The 19300-nt window shown below is 38.3% G+C and overlaps 1 pseudogene; it reads left to right on the top strand.

The window, feature by feature from the left end:
• The first annotated feature begins 12960 nt into the window (after nucleotides 1-12960).
• On the top strand, nucleotides 12961-19024 carry LOC143675614 (olfactory receptor 2G3-like; annotated as a pseudogene).
• Nucleotides 19025-19300: the final 276 nt, after the last annotated feature.

Here is a 19300-nt window from a genome sequence, read left to right as displayed (position 1 = left end):
ACAATAGCAGTTAATTTCCTAAAGTGTATATCATCCCAAAGAAAAGGGGGCAGGTCAACTGGAATCCTTTCTTCAAGGTATTCTGACCCCAGGGACTGGGAAACAGAAGGAATGAAAGCCATCTCACTGCTAACCTCAGTCTCAACCATGCCCCTGGCAGGGAGAGTTTGATGAAATTAAAGGCACCACATCACTATAAGTTGGAGGGAAGCCATGGCTGACAACACTTTTTGGGCAGGAAAGGAAAAGGAGAGTCTAGAAACTACATAGGAAAGCTGGATAGCCTGCTGGGTCTCACCCTCAGGGAAAATGATGCTGGCCACTCTTTCCTCCTGAGACATGGACCTATCTGGAACAAGAAAATCTGACTGGAATCTATAATATTGAGGATATCCTCCTGAAGAAAGGTTCCATATGGAAGGGCAAGACAGCAAAGAAACTGAAAAATTCTGATCCTATAAATACAACCTATGTGAGAAACTCTAGAATAAGTTGAACTAATGTCAAAGAACAGATAAAGAATAAATACACTCAGCAAAAAAAGCAAAAAAAAGCAAAAAAAAAACCTCGAGGCAACAATAAACTAATTAAGGAAATCAAATATCTAGATTCCAGCAAAAATAATGAGTCATACTAGGTAAATTAAAAATATGACCCAGCCAAAGGAAAAGCCAACAGTTCAAATGAGGTACAGGAGTTGAAACAACTAATTCAGGATGTTCAAATAGACAGGCAAAATTTCATCAAAAGTCAAATCAATGAATTGAGGTAGGATATAAAGAAAACATCAGCCAAACAAAAAGAGGATCTCAAAAGTTTGAAAAAACAAATAACAGAACTTATGGGAATGAAAAGCACAATAGAAAAAAATGAGAAAAACAAAAAATACTTACAAAAGATTTGAAGAGGTAGACAATAATAAGGACATGGCTTTTCTGGGGTATGGAATAGCCTTTTTAATGATAATAAGTACAAGCAAAAAAATTAAAAAAATATATAAATGGGAACTCCTCAAAATCAAAGGCTTCTGCAGCTCAAAGGCTTTGTCAAAAAGATGAAGAGTCAACCAATTCAATGGGAGAAAATAATTGGAAATCACATATTGGACAAGGGTTTGATTTCCTATATACACAAAGAAATCATACAACTCAACAGTAAAAGAACAAGCAACAAATTACAAAATGGCCTGATGATATGAATAGGCATTTTCTGAAGAAAAAATACAGATGGCTCAAAAGCATATGAAGAGATGCTCATTTTCATTGGTTATAAGGGAAATGCAGATCAAGACAACAATGAGATATGATCTCACACCTATAAGTATGTCTTCTATCAAACCAACATGAAAGTATAAATGTTGGAGAGAATGTGGAGAAGGTGGAGCACTTATACATTGCTAGTGGGAATCTATAATGTTGCAGTCACTATGGAAGACTGTTTGGCAATTCCTTAAGAAATTAAATATCAAGTTGCCCTATGACCCAGCAATAGTACTACTAGATATATACTACTAGAAGAGCTGAAAACAATGCAAAAACAGACATTTGCATACCAATGTTGATAGCAGAATTATTCACAAACACCAAAAGATGGAAGCAAACCAAATGCCTGTCAACAGATGAGTGCATCAACAAAATGTGTTGCATACATATGGTGTAATATTATGCAGCAGTAAGACAAAATGATGTCCTGAAACACATCACAAGATGCATGAGCCTTGAGAACATAATGCTGAGTGGAACTAACCAGACACAAAGGATAGATATTTTATGATTCACTTTTATGACCAGCATAAAGGCATAATCAGAGACTTATAGTACAGAATATAGGGGACTTAGAGGTACATAAAAGCTAGAGATGCGTGAAACATTAGCTAAATAATGAAGTTGTGCTCCAATGTAATGGAATAGATAGGAGTGGAGGAGGTTCTTAAGTGGGTCTATAAGCAATTTTACTATATTGAAGATGAACAAGATTGAAAGGGGTTGTATAGACCTACATGTCCCACTGATTAAAACTAGAAATATGAATTAGTTCTCACAAGAATTACTTCAAAGATATGATTCTTGCACAAAGAGTGTTTAAGTCCCGGGTACAGGAGGAAAACTGCTATTGTGTCCTATGAGCTTTGTTCAAAATGAAACCATGAGCACTACCACAGCATCAGTACAGGTAAATAATGGGGGGAGTGACAGTGTTAAGAGGAGGTTTAGATTTCCTATTTGGCAAGGGTGTGTTTATTGGTTTTCTTTCTCTTGGGAACAATGAATTTATCTAAAATTGGGAATGGTGATTGACTGTGGACTTTGGGCCCTCTACATGATGCCCAATGTATGCAGGTAGATGAAGGATAATTGATAGAGAAATAGATTGGCAAACGATGGTGTATACTTATGAATGAAGATTGTGCAGTTACAAAAAGAGCAAAGTCATGAAGCATGCAATGATAGGAATGAACATATGGAAATTTGGTGAAACAAAATAAGTCAGAAACAAAAGAATAAGAATGATCTGGTCCCCTTTAGAAAATGCTTATAAGAAAACAGGGGCCTAGATTGTAAGCTATCAGAGCTGGCACATTACAATTGGAGTGGTGATTATTATTTCTGGATTTTGAGAGACTGTTATATATATATAAATTCATTCTTATTATATATATATAATATATATAATTCATTCTTATCTTATCAGTATATATATATACATACATACATATATATACTGATAAGAATGAATTCAAACAGGTTGTGGATCAAGTAATTGAGAATATAGAGTAAGGAAAGCAGTGTCTATATTTTTAGAACTATACTCTTTTAAAACCAATGGGCAAAAGGTTTATTTCATCAGGAAATAAAATTTTCTTTGTGAATAATCTAATTCAACCTATCTTTAGAGCTCATTTGAACAATTGAAACACAGGGAGCACAGAAAAAGAAAGAGACCCTTCAATCCTGTACAGATTATTGTAATACCTGTATATACCCTACAGTATATTAAGTAGATAATCAAAAAGTATTGACAAAGCTTTCTGAGGGAGGGGAGAAAGAACATGGAACTATTAAACCTTACCATCAGGGATTCCTCTGATACTGTATCAAACTTTAGGGACATCCAAATCAATAGGCCATGACACTGATCATGAGGCTTATTCTTGTGAAATTTATATAGGTAGCAGAGAAGCTTAGACTATCTATAAGTATGCCTAAGAGTTACTTCTGGAGGACCTCTTTTGTTGCTCACATGTGGCCTGTCTCTCTAAGCCCAACTCTACAAGTGAAACCACTGCCCTTCCCCCTACATGGAACATGGCATCCCAGGGTAAAAATCTCCTTGGCAATGTGGGTGATGACTCCCAGGGATGAATCCAGACCTGGCACCATGGGATGAACAATTCCATCCTGACAAAAATGGGGGAAAGAAGTGTAATTAATAAAGTATCAGTGGTAGAGATTATTGAAATAGAGTTGAATAGCTATTCTGGAGGTTGCTCTTATTCAAGCAAAGAGCAATCTTGTTACCTATCATAACCTGCCAACCCCAAACCAAAACCATTCCAGCCACTCCTATAGAAGACCTAGGGTAATATATAAGATTCCACAAGTGTCCCATGTATTAAAGTAACTTTCCAGGAACCTACAACCTCCAGATGGGTCCCTGGTCCAGCTTTGTCCTGAAACCTAACCCAGCCTCTCAAGAACATCAGATAGTTCTATCTCCCTACCACATATTGGTGACAGACCCTTCCAATATGAAAAATTTAGAATTGCCAGAGCTCAAACACCCCTAAGGAGAGGGATGGAAAGATCAAAGGTGATAGTGGAATTGTACAGAGAAGATAAGATTTAATAAATGAATATGAATGCTGAATCATTAAATTGATCTCTTTTAGTCTCCAGTATTTTAGAGCATCTAGAAGTAAAAACCATAAAATTGTGGAGTTGTAACCCATGTCAAACTCTGAAGTATGCTGTACAAAAAATTGTGGTGCTGTGCTTTGAAATTTATTGTTTTTCAATATATGTTATTTTTCACAAAAAAGGAAAAAAGTCTATTGTGATAATAAAAAATATTTAAGCCCTCTACCCTCTTATATTCTAAAGTAGCAAGACCAAAAAATATGAGAGGCTAGTATGGTAGCCTATGACAAACTCTGAGATCTGTCCTGTAACTTGTAGAGTGCTTTGAAAAGTATTGCTTTTTTATTTCTTTGCTTTGTATATATGCTATATTTTACAATAAAAAAGTTAAAAATAAAAAGTAAGTTATCTTTTAATAAAATAGCTCTTAAATTTGTTGCAAATGATTTTCAAATCATCTCATTACTCAATAGTGTTAAGAATCTACATCTTAAAGATTTACTTTTATTAAATTATTCACATCAAAGGATGTAAACTATAATATATCATAAAGTAATCTACTGCAAAAAAATGGGCAAATGTCTTGAGCAGACCTTTTTCCAAAAGGAGATACAAAGGGCTAAATATAACATTAAAAGATGCTCAACTTCAGTAGCTATTAGGCAAATACAAATCAAAACAACATAACGTATTATCTCACATTTATTAAAATGATTGCTCTAAACAACAACTGGTAGTGTTGGTGAGGACATGGAAAAGTTGGAACCTTTTTTCACTTCTGAGGTTACTATAAAGTGGTACAGTAGCTGTGGAGGATGGTTTGTCAGTTACTCAGGAAATTAAGTATAGAGTTGCCTTACAATCATGGAATCCTGCTAATCAGGATATACCTGGAGTATCTGGAAGCAGGGGAAAAAAGGACATTTACACACCGATGTTCATAGCTTCATTATTCACAATTGCCAAAAGATGGAAATAACACCACTGTCCATCAATGGGTGAATGGATAAACAAAATGTGGTATATACATACAATGGTATATTATACAGCAGTAAGAATAATGGAATCCTGAAGTATGTGGCAACATGGGTAAACCTTGACTACATTACATTAAATGAAATAAGTCAGACACAAAAGAACAAATATTATATGATCTCACTGATATGAACTAATAATAATATGTAAATTCATAGACATAAAATATAGAATATAGACTATCAGGCTATAGAATGAGACTAAATATGGGGGAGCAGTCACTCAATACATGCACAATGGTTTTGGGTGAACTTAAAAGTGTGAAAATAGGCAGAGGTGACTAGCATGTTATTGTGATAATAGCAGTGCTGAATGGTGTGTGAATATTATGGAAAATGGAAGTTTAGAGTAATATATGTCACCATTGGGGGTTAAAAAATTATTTCATGAATTAGAGCAGATATATGATATTATTGTAAGAAGGTAGTGATAGAGGGTGTCATGGTTAGGGACAGGTGTCAACTTGGCCAAGTTGTGGTACCTGTTCATCTGATTGGGCAAGCGCTGGCCTGTCTGTTGCAATGAGGACATTTCATAGGATTAGGTCATGATCACGTCAGCTACATCCACAGCTGATTCCATTTGTAATCAGCCAAAGGGGAGTGTCTTCTGCAATTAGTGATGCTAAATCCAATCATGGGAAGCCTTTTAAGGAGGACTCAGAGGAGACAGGTTGCATTCCTGCTTTGGCTGGTGAGCCTCTCCTGTGGAGTTCATCCAGGCCATCCATTGGAGTCATCAGCTTCGCAGCCTGCCCTGTGGATTTTGGACTCTACATTCCTACGGTCACGTGAGACACTTTCATAAATTTTATATTTGCAAGTGTTCCCTGTTGATTCTGTTTCTCTAGAGAACCCTAACTAATACATCTTGGTACCAGGAGTGGTTCTTAAGGAACAGAATCTTAAAAATGGGTTTTTATGAATGGTTTTCTACTCTGACTGGGCTCAGAGACACTAAGGACTCTGATTCCCATAATCAGAATGACACTCCCAATCCATGGACTGAGTTGGCAAAGGAGATAGTCAAAATATCATCATTCGATTCTCCTAATGCTTCGCTTGTACGAAGCCAGACTCTGGGGGATAATGTTTTTGACACCTTTACAGAGTTTTGTAGGAATGAGAGTTATAGAGATGTTGGTTGGTTGTTGTTAGATACACTGTCTACATTAAAGGGTGAAAGGGATGGGCTTAAGGCTTCAAACAAGAAGCTTAAGTGCCGTCTGAAAGATGTAGAGGTTTCTATGAGTATCCTGAAGGAAAATTTTATTTCCTGTAGCCGTAGACTTGAGATCTCTGAAAATCAGACTCAGAATCTTATTGTTAGAGTAGCAACTTTACAATGTAAACTGAAATCTCAGTCTTGCATGGTGTCTTCCATTAAAGTGAGGGCATTGATGGGAAAGGAGTGGGACCCTGAAAAATGGGATGGTGACAATGGATTGATAATGATGTTGGGGGTGAGGTTGAAACCCTAGACCATGCTGAGCCTTCTTTAGATAACCCTGTAATAGTCTGCCCTGAGGACATAGCCGCCCCACCTTCTGCCTGCCTTGAGGAATTGGCCACCCAACCTCCTCCTGAAGGGATTAGCCCTAGAGTTATTAATGCTGTTTCACCAGATGAAACTGCAAATGAAAGCCCTGAAGCAAATGGCTTGGAAGATATTTCTAATTCTTTTCATGACCCACCCCCACCACCCCTCATTTCTTCTAGACCTATAACTAGACTAAAGTCCCAACAGGCCCCTAAAGGTGAGGTACAAAGTATCACACATGAGGAGGTACATTATACTCCAAAAGAACTGTGTGAGTTTTCCAATTTATATAGACAGAAATCAGGAGAATATGTGTGGCAATGGATTTTAAGAGTGTGGGATAATGGTGGGAGGAATATAAGGCTGGATCAGGCTGAATTTATTGATATGGGCCCACTAAGCAGAGATTCTGCATTCAATGTTATAGCTCGAGCAGTTAGAAAAGGTGTTAACAGCTTGTTTGTGTGGTTGGTTGAAACATGGATCAAAAGGTGGCCAACATTACCTGAGGTTGAAATGCCAGAACTGCCCTGGTATAATGTAGATGAGGGGATCCAGAGGCTTAGAGAGATTGGGATGTTAGAGTGGATTTATCATGCAAAGCCTGCTCTTACACCCCAGGAATGTCCGGAGGATGCACCTTTTACCAGAACAGTGAGAAATAAATTTGTGAGACTAGCACCATCATCCCTCCAGAGCTCTGTGGTTGTACTTCTCTGTAGGTCAGATATTACTGTAGGAACTGCTGTCACTGAGCTGGAATCCTTAAACACAATGGGGATGACAGGATCCCGAGTTGGCAGAAGCCAGGTGGCAGCACTTAATCACCAAAGACAGGGTAGACATGGGTATTATAATAGACAACAAACTCAAAGGAGGCATCAAAATTATATGACACGCAGAGATTTGTGGCATTGGCTAGTAAATCATGGGGTGCCTAGAAATACAATAGAAGGGCAGTCTACTAAATTCTTGTTGGAGCTGTATAAACAAAAGAGTTCTAGGTCAAGGGAACAGAAGTCTAACCTGAATTACAAAAACACAGAGTCACGGCCCCTTAACCAATTTTCAGACTTGAAACAGTTTACAGACCCTGAGCCCCTTGAATGAAGGGGAGGCCAGGTCCCTATGGGGGAGAAACCTGTTACACTGCCACAAATTTATACTGTTAACCTTCCTCTAAGTCTTCCCCAAGGAGACCGACGGCCTTTTACCAGGGTAACTGTGCATTGGGGAAAAGGAAATGATCAGATATTTCGGGGATTATTAGACACTGGTTCAGAAGTGACATTAATTCCAGGGGACCCAAAACGTCACTCTGGACCACCAGTCAGAGTGGGGGCTTATGGAGGCCAGGTGATCAATGAAGTTTTAGCTCAGGTCCGTCTCACAGTGGGTCCAGTGGGCCCCCGGACCCATCCTGTAGTTATTTCCCCAGTTCCAGAATGTATAATTGGTGTAGACATACTGAGCAACTGGCGGAATCCCCACGTTGGTTCTCTAACTCGTGCAGTGAGGGCTATTATGGTGGGAAAGGCCAAGTGGAAGCCACTAGAACTGCCCCTACCAAGCAAAATAGTAAATCAAAAGCAATACCGTATTCCTGGAGGGATTGCAGAGATTACTGCCACTCTTAAGGACTTGAAAGATGCAGGGGTGGTGATTCCCACCACATCCCCTTTCAACTCTCCTATTTGGCCTGTGCAGAAAACAGATGGGTCTTGGAGAATGACAGTGGATTATCGTAAACTCAACCAGGTGGTAACTCCAATTGCAGCTGCTGTTCCAGATGTAGTATCATTGCTTGAGCGAATCAATACATCCCCTGGTACCTGGTATGCAGCTATTGATCTGGCAAATGCTTTTTTCTCAATAGCTATTAGTAAGGACCACCAGAAGCAGTTTGCTTTCAGCTGGAAAGGTCAGCAATATACTTTCACTGTCCTACCTCAGGGGTATATCAACTCTCCAGCCCTATGTCATAATCTTGTTCGCAGAGACCTTGATCGTTTCTCCCTCCCACAAGACATCACACTGGTCCATTATATTGATGATATCATGTTGATTGGACCTAGTGAGCAAGAAGTAGCAACTACTCTAGATTTACTGGTAAGGCATTTGCATGTCAGAGGATGGGAGATAAATCCAAAAATACAGGGGCCTTCCACCTCAGTAAAATTTTTAGGTGTCCAGTGGTGTGGGGCATGTCGAGATATCCCTTCTAAGGTGAAGGATAATTGCCCCTCCCACATCCAAAAAAGAGGCACGACGCCTAGTTGGTCTTTTTGGATTTTGGCGACAACAGATTCCTCATTTGGGTGTGCTACTCCGGCCCATTTATCGAGTGACCAGAAAAGCTGCTAATTTTGAGTGGGGACCTGAACAAGAGGAGGCTCTGCGACAGGTCCAGGCTGCTGTGCAAGCTGCTCTGCCACTTGGGCCATATGATCCAGCAGATCCAATGGTGCTGGAAGTGTCAGTGGCAAATAGAGATGCTCTCTGGAGCCTTTGGCAGGCCCATATAGGAGAATCACAACGCAGACCCTTAGGATTTTGGAGCAAAGCCTTGCCATCTGCTGCAGATAACTACTCTCCTTTTGAGAAACAGCTTTTGGCCTGCTATTAGACCTTAGTAGAGACTGAACGCTTAACCATGGGCCACCAAGTTACCATGACACCTGAGTTGCCTATCATGAGTTGGGTGTTGTCTGACCCACCAAGCCATAAAGTTGGGCATGCACAGCAGCACTCTATCATAAAGTGGAAATGGTATATACGAGATAGAGCCAGAGCAGGTCCTGAAGGCACAAGTAAGTTACATGAAGAAGTGGCACAAATGCCCATGGTTTCCACTCCTGCTGCCACATTACCTTCTCTTTCCCAGACCAGAGCTATGGCCTCTTGGGGTGTTCCTTACAGTGAATTGACTGAGGAAGAGAAAACTCGGGCCTGGTTTACAGATGGTTCAGCACGATATGCAGGTACCACCCGAAAGTGGACAGCTGCAGCATTACAACCCCTTTCTGGGGTATCCTTGAAGGACAGTGATGAGGGGAAATCCTCCCAGTGGGCAGAACTTCGAGCAGTGCACCTGATTATTCATTTTGCTTGGAAGGAAAACTGGCCAGAGGTGCGTTTGTATACTGATTCATGGGCTGTTGCTAATGGTTTGGCTGGATGGTCAGGGACTTGGAAAGACCATAATTGGAAAATTGGTGACAAAGAGGTCTGGGGAAGAAGTATGTGGATAGACCTTTCTGAGTGGGCTAAAAACCTGAAGATATTTGTGTCCCATGTGAATGCACATCAGAGGGTGACTTAAGCAGAGGAAAATTTTAATAATCAAGTGGATAAGATGACCCGTTCTATGGATACCAGTCAGCCTCTTTCCCCAGCAACTCCTGTTATTGCCCAATGGGCTCATGAACAAAGTGGTCATGGTGGTAGGGATGGAGGTTATGCATGGGCTCAGCAACATGGACTTCCACTCACCAAGGCTGACCTGGCTACAGCCACTGCTGAGTGCCCAATCTGCCAGTAGCAGAGACCCACACTCAGCCCCCGATATGGCACCATTCCCCGAGGTGACCAGCCAGCTACATGGTGGCAGGTTGATTACATTGGACCACTCCCTTCATGGAAGGGGCAGCGATTTGTTCTAACTGGAATAGACACATACTCTGGATATGGGTTTGCTTTCCCTGCTCGCAATGCTTCTGCCAAAACTACTATCTGTGGGCTTATAGAATGCCTTATCCATCGGCATGGTATTCCACATAGCATTGCTTCGGATCAAGGAACACACTTCACAGCAAATGAAGTGCGGGAATGGGCACATGCTCATGGAATTCTCTGGTCTTACCATGTTCCCCATCATCCAGAAGCAGCTGGATTGATAGAACGGTGGAATGGCCTTTTGAAAACTCAATTACAGTGCCAACTAGGTGGCAAAAACTTGAAAGGCTGGGGTAATGTTCTCCAGGAAGCTGTGTATGCTCTGAATCAGCGTCCGCTGTATGGTGCTGTTTCTCCCATAGCTAGGATCCATGGGTCCAGGAACCAAGGGGTGGAAATGGGTGTGGTGCCACTCACTATTACTCCTAGTGATCCACTAGGAAAATTTTTGCTTCCTGTCCCTGCTACCCTGAGTTCTGCTGGTCTACAGGTTTTAGTTCCAAAACGGGGTGTGCTTTCTCCAGGAGAAACAACAGTGATACCACTGAACTGGAAGTTAAGATTGCCACCTGGCCACTTTGGGCTACTTATGCCTCTGGATCAACACACCAAGAAGGGGATTACTTTATTGTCTGGGGTAATTGACCCTGACTATCAGAAGGAAGTAGGACTGCAACTACATAATGGAGGTAAAGAAGAGTTTTCTTGGAATACAGGAGATCCCCTGGGGTGTCTATTAGTACTACCATGCCCTGTGATTAAAATCAATGGAAAACTGCAACAACACAATCCAGGCAGGACCACTAATGGCTCTGAGACTTCAGGAATGAAGGTTTGGGTCACCCCACCAGGCAAAGAACCACGGCCAGCTGAAGTGCTTGCTGAGGGGAAAGGGAACATGGAATGGGTAGTGGAAGAAGGTAGTGATAAATATGAACTTCGACCACGTGATCAGTTACAGAAACGAGGACTGTAATGCTTTTTGTTTGTGTTATACTATTTAAGTTGTAAGATATCAAGTTTAAGAATGAATGTTGCCCAAGGATTTGCACGCTATTCTGGAGAGATTCAATGTGTTTCCAGTTATATGCAGGACAGTTGAGTATTGTCAGGTAAAAGAAAAAATGTGTGCTTATTTGTTTTCATTTGGAAATTAAGTATGGTCTAAGGTGATATATATATGTGCCAAGTTGACAAGGGGTGGACTGTCATGGTTAGGGACAGGTGTCAACTTGGCCAAGTTGTGGTACCTGTTCATCTGATTGGGCAAGCTCTGGCCTGTCTGTTGCAATGAGGACATTTCATAGGATTAGGGTGATCACATCAGCTACATCCACAGCTGATTCCATTTGTAATCAGCCAAAGGGGAGTGTCTTCTGCAATTAGTGATACTAAATCCAATCATGGGAAGCCTTTTAAGGAGGACTCAGAGGAGACAGGTTGCATTCCTGCTTTGGCTGGTGAGCCTCTCCTGTGGAGTTCATCCAGGCCATCCATTGGAGTCATCGGCTTCGCAGCCTGCCCTGTGGATTTTGGACTCTGCATTCCTACGGTCACGTGAGACACTTTCATAAATTTTATATTTGCAAGTGTTCCCTGTTGATTCTGTTTCTATAGAGAACCCTAACTAATACAGAGGGATATGTGAGAAAAATTGTGTCTATTGCAACGTATGGATTATAGTTAACAGTAATATTTTAATATTCTTTCATCAACAGTAACAAATGTACCATACCAATATTATGGGTCAATAATATGTGGATATAAGGTACATGGGAAGATTAGGGATTCTTTTTGCTTTCTTTTCTGAAATAATGAAAATGTTTCAAATTTGATCATGGGGTTGTATGTAAAATTATGTGATGATACTGTGAACCAGCACTTTTATACTTCAGATGGTTTCTATGCCATGTGAATATATTTCAATAAAATTGCATTAAAATATACTGATTATAGTATTAGTTTTCCTCATTATAACTGTACTTTCATTGCTTATTTCCTCTTACAAATTTCAGATTTTGTTGTTCTTATGAATGGTATAGTATTTCATTTCCCTTTCTAATGATTGGGATAGAGAAATGACATTATCTTCTTTTTGTGTCCAGGAAAATTATCAAATTATTTTAAGCATTTTATTTTTAATAAAACTCTTTTTAGGTACATCATATTCTTTGTAATTAATGATACCGATTTCCCTTCCTCTTCAATATTTCATATACTCATTTTGTTCTTTTATTGAATGTATGAGAACAATTTTGAATGTAATTTGGTTTATATCATGAGTTCCTTTTTCCTTTTTTTAAGTGCAATTTTGTCAGCCTTTGTTGCTTTTTTTGTTCAGCAGACATTGCTATAGGTTACTGATATTTCTTTCAGTTCTATTTGACTTTGTTGCATGAAAGGCAACATGATATTTTTGGCCACTTAATTTAAAGGCTCAGATTAATGGACAACATAGACGAGTGATATAAAAAACAGAATTTATTAGTAAAGTAAATAAAAGATTGTTAGAAATGTAACCTTTTTCATTTTTGTGAAAAATAACATATATACAAAAAAGCAATAAATTTCAAAGCACAACACCACAATTAGTTGCAAAACAGATTTCAGAGTTTGATATGGGTTGCAATTCCACAGTTTCAGGTTTTTACTTCTAGCTGCTCTAAGATACTGGAGATTAAAGAAATATCATTTTAATGATTCAGCAATCATATTCATTTGTTAAACTGTACCTTCTCTGTATAACTCCACCATTACCTTTGATCTTGCTATCCCGCTCTTTAGGGGTGTTTGGACTATGGCCATTCTAACTTTTTCATGATGGAAGGGCTGCTCAATAATGTGGGGTACGGAGATGGAACTAGTTGATGCTCTGAAGAAGCTGTGGTCTCTAAATTTTAGGACTTATCTGGTGCAGGGACGTATCTTGAGGTTGTAAGATTCTGGGTACTTTCCCTAGTGCATGGAAACTTTGTAGAATCTTATGCATTGTGATAGGCATTCTTTAGGATTGGCTGGACTGGTTTTGCTTGGGGTTCGGCAAGTTATGATAGGTAGCAAATTTTAATTGAAGCTTGTGTAAGAGTGCCCTCCAAAGTAGCCTCTTCACTCTATTTGAATTATCTTTGCCACTGATAATTAATTAGTTCATTCTTTTCCCCATTTTAGTCAGGTTGGAATTATTGATCCCACTGTGCCAGGACCGGACTTATTCCTTGGTTGCTTGTAGTTTATTTGGTGTTTTTAAACAATAGTGGCTGGATTCCAATTAGCTTGTATGACTGGGCCTTGGTGGTATTCTGCAAACTGGCTAGGGACTGAGAGGAATTTCCTGGGACCTAGACAAGTTTATCAAAGTACATCTCCTTCTGAGAGGATAGCCAGTACTCTCAGCTGGAGTGCACATTGCAACAATTTACTACCAAGGGCATGCAATGGCAACATAAGATGAACAGAGCAAATTCTAAAGACTTAGTTTCCCTTTCAGACTTACAGTTTTTATTAAGAATGTTATTAAATCTATACATTTATTTTCTTTAAAAATCTGAGATTTAACACCGCTATCATTTTTTTCTTTTAAAAATCTATTATTGGGTGATGTGATAGTGGCTCAGTGGCAGAATTCTCATCTGCCATGTGAGAGACCTAGTTTCAATTCCTGGTGCCTGCCCATGCAAAAAAAAAAAACACCTGTTATTAAATTTTTATAAAATTATAAACATACAAACATTATAAAATATAATAAAATGAAAATGTTCATCTATAGAAATAAAGCACAAAAGAAATAAATAAAGGATAGTTTTATCAAAACAAATGCCTATGTTTACCTCCTGAGTCACTTACCATACCCTCACTGTGAATACTACCACAAATTTCATTTTATCTCTATTGTATCTTTATATTTAATTGCACATTAATGTATTCCTACACAATATCATATAATGTTTTAGAAGTATTTAAATGTGAAGTAAATGGCATTATGCTTTATGTATTATTTTGCAATTTGTCTTTTTAAGCCCAGGGTAAACAGAATAGCTCTGCATTAAAGGTCATTGTTATAGCTATTTCTGGAAGTTACAGAAAACAAAATACCCATTTTAAGGGCTATTTTTCATAGAAGCTTGCACCAAATCCTTTGCTATCTGAAGAGCTGAAATGAGATGCAAATTGTACTACATATATTTGAGGATTGAAGAGATTACACCATTGAAGGTGATGCCAAAATGTTGTGTCATAGGTCTGAGGTGTGTCTGCAAAGGGGAGAGTTACTTGAGTAAGATATCCTGGCTCACTTTAGCTATCAGCAATAAACAGTTTCCTAATTATCTCTCTATCATCACAAAGAGGTAACCTTAGAGATTTTTAAAATGTGAACTAAGATGAAATATTCACAACTTTTAAGAGCTGCAATGAGCATAAGGATAAAGCATATCTAATCAATTCTACTCTTTGGAGTGACCGAATCCCAGATGGCTTGGAGGAAATGAGCTCATCTTTATCAGTAACTCTACCCAGCCAGCTCTTTAATGAGATCCCCAGGGTCAGCCTTGCTATTTAGAAAGAACTTGAAACTTTCAAAGTCTCCTTAACTACTGTTATTGGGTAGCTTTAAACAAAGAGAATTGAGCTCTTTATTCAGGTCTGTAAAGAGGGTCCACAGTCATTCAGGGAGATTGCATGAGCAAATGCAGAGAACAGTGATGAACTAACAAAAGAATCATCATTGATAAATCAAACTATATAGTGCTTCTATTATTATTCTGTTTTCCTTCAGAACATAACTGCTATAAGAATAAATAAGGAAATTATTCATTGAATGGAAGGACAAATTCTCTTTACTTAGAGTACAGGGAAAAAGTAAGAAAGATACAAAACCAAAACCCCAAAACTCCTGAATTCCTAATATTCAGTGTTTTTATTGATTTTGACTCATTAATTCCTCACTCATACAAAGCATTACTAGGTCTATGTATGTATGTGTGTATATGTATATATATATATATAGTGAGAGAAAGAGAGAGAATATATATTATGAGAAATATATAGTATATATTTTCTCCCCTATTGAGAGCTAAAGCAATGCATGAAGAAAAAATATGGGTCTGGATATGTTTATGAGTGTTAGGCAGGAAATTAATGGAGTTTTGTGCCTGGGGCTCAGGACTTTCTTGGAAGTCATTAGTAGAATAATCTGCTTGGAGGGATGTCCAAGGTAAGGTGGGAAGATTGAAGGATTTGCTGGGTGTTTGTCATAGAGATGGAAGAAACAAACAATAGGAGACAAAGAGCAAGATTTATGGCAGAAAAGAAAGTCTACTTGAAGTTAAGAGAAACCAAGAGTTTTAAATGGCCTGAATCAACATATTTTATTTATTATCTATCTCCAGCAACACTCAGGTATCTATATAGTGAGGAAGAAGAGCCTGTTGAAATTCTCCAGGGCTCCTGTGGTTTCATGGGGTAGATGGGAAGTAAGTACAAGGTGATAGGAAATTTACGTATAACAAAAGGAGTTTGAAGATATGAACAAAGAACAGATGAACATAAGTAAACACACACACACATATATGTGAATGTATATTAATTATAAATATGTATTAGATTATTGGTGGAAATTTAGCACAAATATGGTGGAAGTGAGAAAACAACCCAACATGGGAAGTTATGAGGGCAGAAATTAAATATCTTTGCTCTTTTGCCTGAATCTAAATTATGCTGAAAGATCAGAGAGACAGAAGTATCTCTTCTGGAACAGTATCCTAGGATGGTTCATCTTTGGACACCTGATATAATACCCTAATATTAATTTCCATTATGGGAGAAATGTGACCTTGGGATCTTCTGAAATTCAATGTCCTGTGTACTCTCCCAGGCTCTCCTAGCTTGCTAATGTTCAGAGGTCTCAAGATCAAATAACAGCTCCTTCGACAGCACAGGAGCATTAAGCACTGACTTGTCACTTTCAAATAATAACAGTTGGAATCCCATCACTTAAATTCCATTTTCTTATTCAAATGAAGTTATTTGCAGACAAGAAAGCTGGACTATTTGCTCTCTTCTAATTTATTCATTTATTTTTATGCCTCTATTTTATACCCACACCAAGGTGATTAGCCATAATTTCACTTCTTAATTTTGAGCAGTAAATTAAGAGTCTGGTTTAATCACTCTCATATGTGAGATCAAGGTAATATGGCTCATCTGACTAATGGGTAAAGTCACAATCTGCAAGTGGCATTCAAGAAAACAGAATGGGAGTGATAGGTACTTGCTTCATCTTATTCCTTTGATAGAAGAAAAAGTAGTACTTTTTAGAGTGCCATAGCTAAATACATGGAAATTTACTTTGAATGAGAGAATGGGAAAGTTGTTGTATATGTGCATTTCTGTATGTGTGCATGCATATGTATGTGTATAATTGTGATTACATCTATTAAAACAAAAAAATATATAAGCCAGTTTGTTTCTTAGAAGGCTTTTCATATTCTCTTTTACCATTTTGTTATCCTTTCACTATTTTAAGAGAGCACATAGTGACTTCCTGTTCTTACAGATGACCTAAATCTCTCACCAAATCCTCCTTTGATTTACTTCATTTCCACTAGGTTCTGGTGAGTATTTCTTTTACATGATAATTTAAATTAATGTGTTACATTTGTTGATAATTACTTAATGTATCTTACTCATATGATTATTTTTAAGAACTAATGGAATGATTTCATGATATGTCATTATTATTATTAAGGAAGAAATTTAAGGCTTAAGTGATTTTTGCTGATGACATGTAGAAAGTGCCTATTCATCCAAAACAAGAGATACATTTATAGCCATTGCATAAATGCTTTCTGTATGAAGATATATTTATAAACAACAGATTTACATGTACTGTTTGGGATTTTTAAAAAACCCTTAAAATTCTTGCTCCCTTTCATTTTCTAGAAGGTAAAAACATCTTCATTGCTTTGATGCACATTGAGGTGGCCACTTGCATCCCTATGAAGAGCCTTCGTTTCCCTGATACTCTCTGGCTCCATGCTGATTTAACAGTCTCATCATCACTCAATGTAATAGACCAGAATCCTGACTCTCTTTCTGACATGTCACACCAAAAAGGGAAAGGAGGTTTGTTCTGAATGCATTGCATGAATTTACACTAGTGGACTAAGTGAGTTAACTCATGCTTAAAGAAAATGTATTTTTGAATTGTGTGTACATAATTATTAAAAATTTAGATACAAATGTTAATATTATTACTTTTAATAACCAAATGTGTGCCATATCACAGGAAAAATAGTCTTTATAATCTCCAGAAGCCAGCTATCCTTCACAGAATGAAAGTTCATGAAAAATCATATAATGAAAGGCCTTGAAAAAAATTGCCCACCCTAAAATTTATGTTAAAGCATGGACATGTTTACATAAGTTATTTACACATATTACACATCTTTAGTACTGAGTTTCTCCCATATAATTCAAATGATTTGTAATAAGCCATTACTAATGAAATGCATTTTATTCCTCTTTTGCTTTCTTTAATTTTTCTATGATAAAATTATCTCAGCTTTTAATGGTTTTCTAAAGAAAACCACTTTTACAATAAGCCATCATGTACCTCTCTGTATAGTCTTGTCCTTAACATCACCTGCCACAACTTCTGCCAAAATATCCTCCTGGTCACTAGAATGTTTTTTATTTTATTTATTAACTTTTATCAAATTTCTCTTAGGGTCAGCATTTCAAAGAGCTACTTTTTTTTGTATGGGCAGGCACCAGCAGTTGAACTTGGGTATCCAGCATGGCCGGAGTTACTTTTAATGTTGATACTGTGACCAGAAGTCAATATCTTTCCCTCTCCAAATTCTTATAATGTTTTTCTTCTTTTTTGAACAGGGTAGTGGGGATAACCAATAGCAGAGTTAGTAGACAACTCACCCTGGTGGACTTCTCTGACTAACTCTAGCTGGAAAAGACACTCTTTACGACTATTTTGGTATCCTATCTCATTAAAACTGTGGGAAATGCAGTCATTATTATGATCTCTTCCTTAGATCCTAACCTCACACCCAGGTAGGGTGGGTCAGGGTGGCTCAGCAGGCAAGAATGCTTGCCTGCCATGCCAGAGGACCTGGGTTCGATTCCCAGTGATTGCCCATGTAAAAAAAATTAACACCTTAAAAAAAAAACACCCAGATATTTTTATTCACTCATCTTTCTTTAGTTGATATCTGTTTTATCAACAGCATTGTCCCCCATCTGCTGTGGAACCTAAGGAGACCAGCCAAGATGATCACACCCTTGGGCATTGTGGTCCAAATCTATGTCTCCCTGGCACTGGGCTCCACTGAGTGTGTTCTCCTAGCTGTAATGGATTTTGATTGCTATGATGCTGTTTGCAAACTCCTCCACTATGCAGGTGTGATGAACCCACAGCTGCATCACACTCCTTTGTGTGTTGTGTGGCTGAGGGGACTATCTATTGGAGGGGATTATCACCCTATGGCTGCCTCATGGTGTACACTAGTAGGTCCATCTCTTCTGTGAGGTACCTTCCATGATCAATATTGCATGTATGGACATCCATGCCAATGAGATCCAGATATTTGTTTCTTTGTTGGTCTTGCTACTTTTGTCCTTAGCACTCACACTGATGTTCTATGGACATAAAGCCAAGGCAGTCCTAAGGATCATGGCAGTTCAGGCCTGGCACAAAACCCTAGGAATGTATGACTCTTTTCTATGGGACCATCAAGACTGTCTTCATCCCACCCAACAGCTTCTATGCACACACTCATGGGAAATTCATATCCCTCTTCTATACAGTAGTGAAAGCAACCCTCATTCCCCTCATCCACACATTGAGGAATAACTAGCTGAGATAAGCACTTGGCAGACTATTTCACAGAGACCTAAGCTCATAAAACACAATGGAAAGTACACACTGTGGTTAATTTTATGATCTGAATGTCATCTTGTGTGTTCTTCTAGTTAAGAAGTTTACTAGTTCATAAGGACCAGATGTGCTTTTCAGTCTGCATTATTGTGTTTTGTTTGGCCTTAGAAATATATATCCTTTCCAATCTCTTTCCCAAGGTTCCTTTGCTTATATAAGGCAATATTTCAATGTTTTTAACCTGTCAATTCTATCATTTCTGTTTCTCTTCCCTGATTGCATTTTCTTCTGCCTGCCTTCATTT

Source organism: Tamandua tetradactyla, chromosome 3 (genome assembly GCF_023851605.1).
Source record: "Tamandua tetradactyla isolate mTamTet1 chromosome 3, mTamTet1.pri, whole genome shotgun sequence".
Lineage (NCBI taxonomy): Eukaryota > Metazoa > Chordata > Mammalia > Pilosa > Myrmecophagidae > Tamandua > Tamandua tetradactyla.
This window is presented reverse-complemented; position numbering and strand designations above follow the sequence as displayed.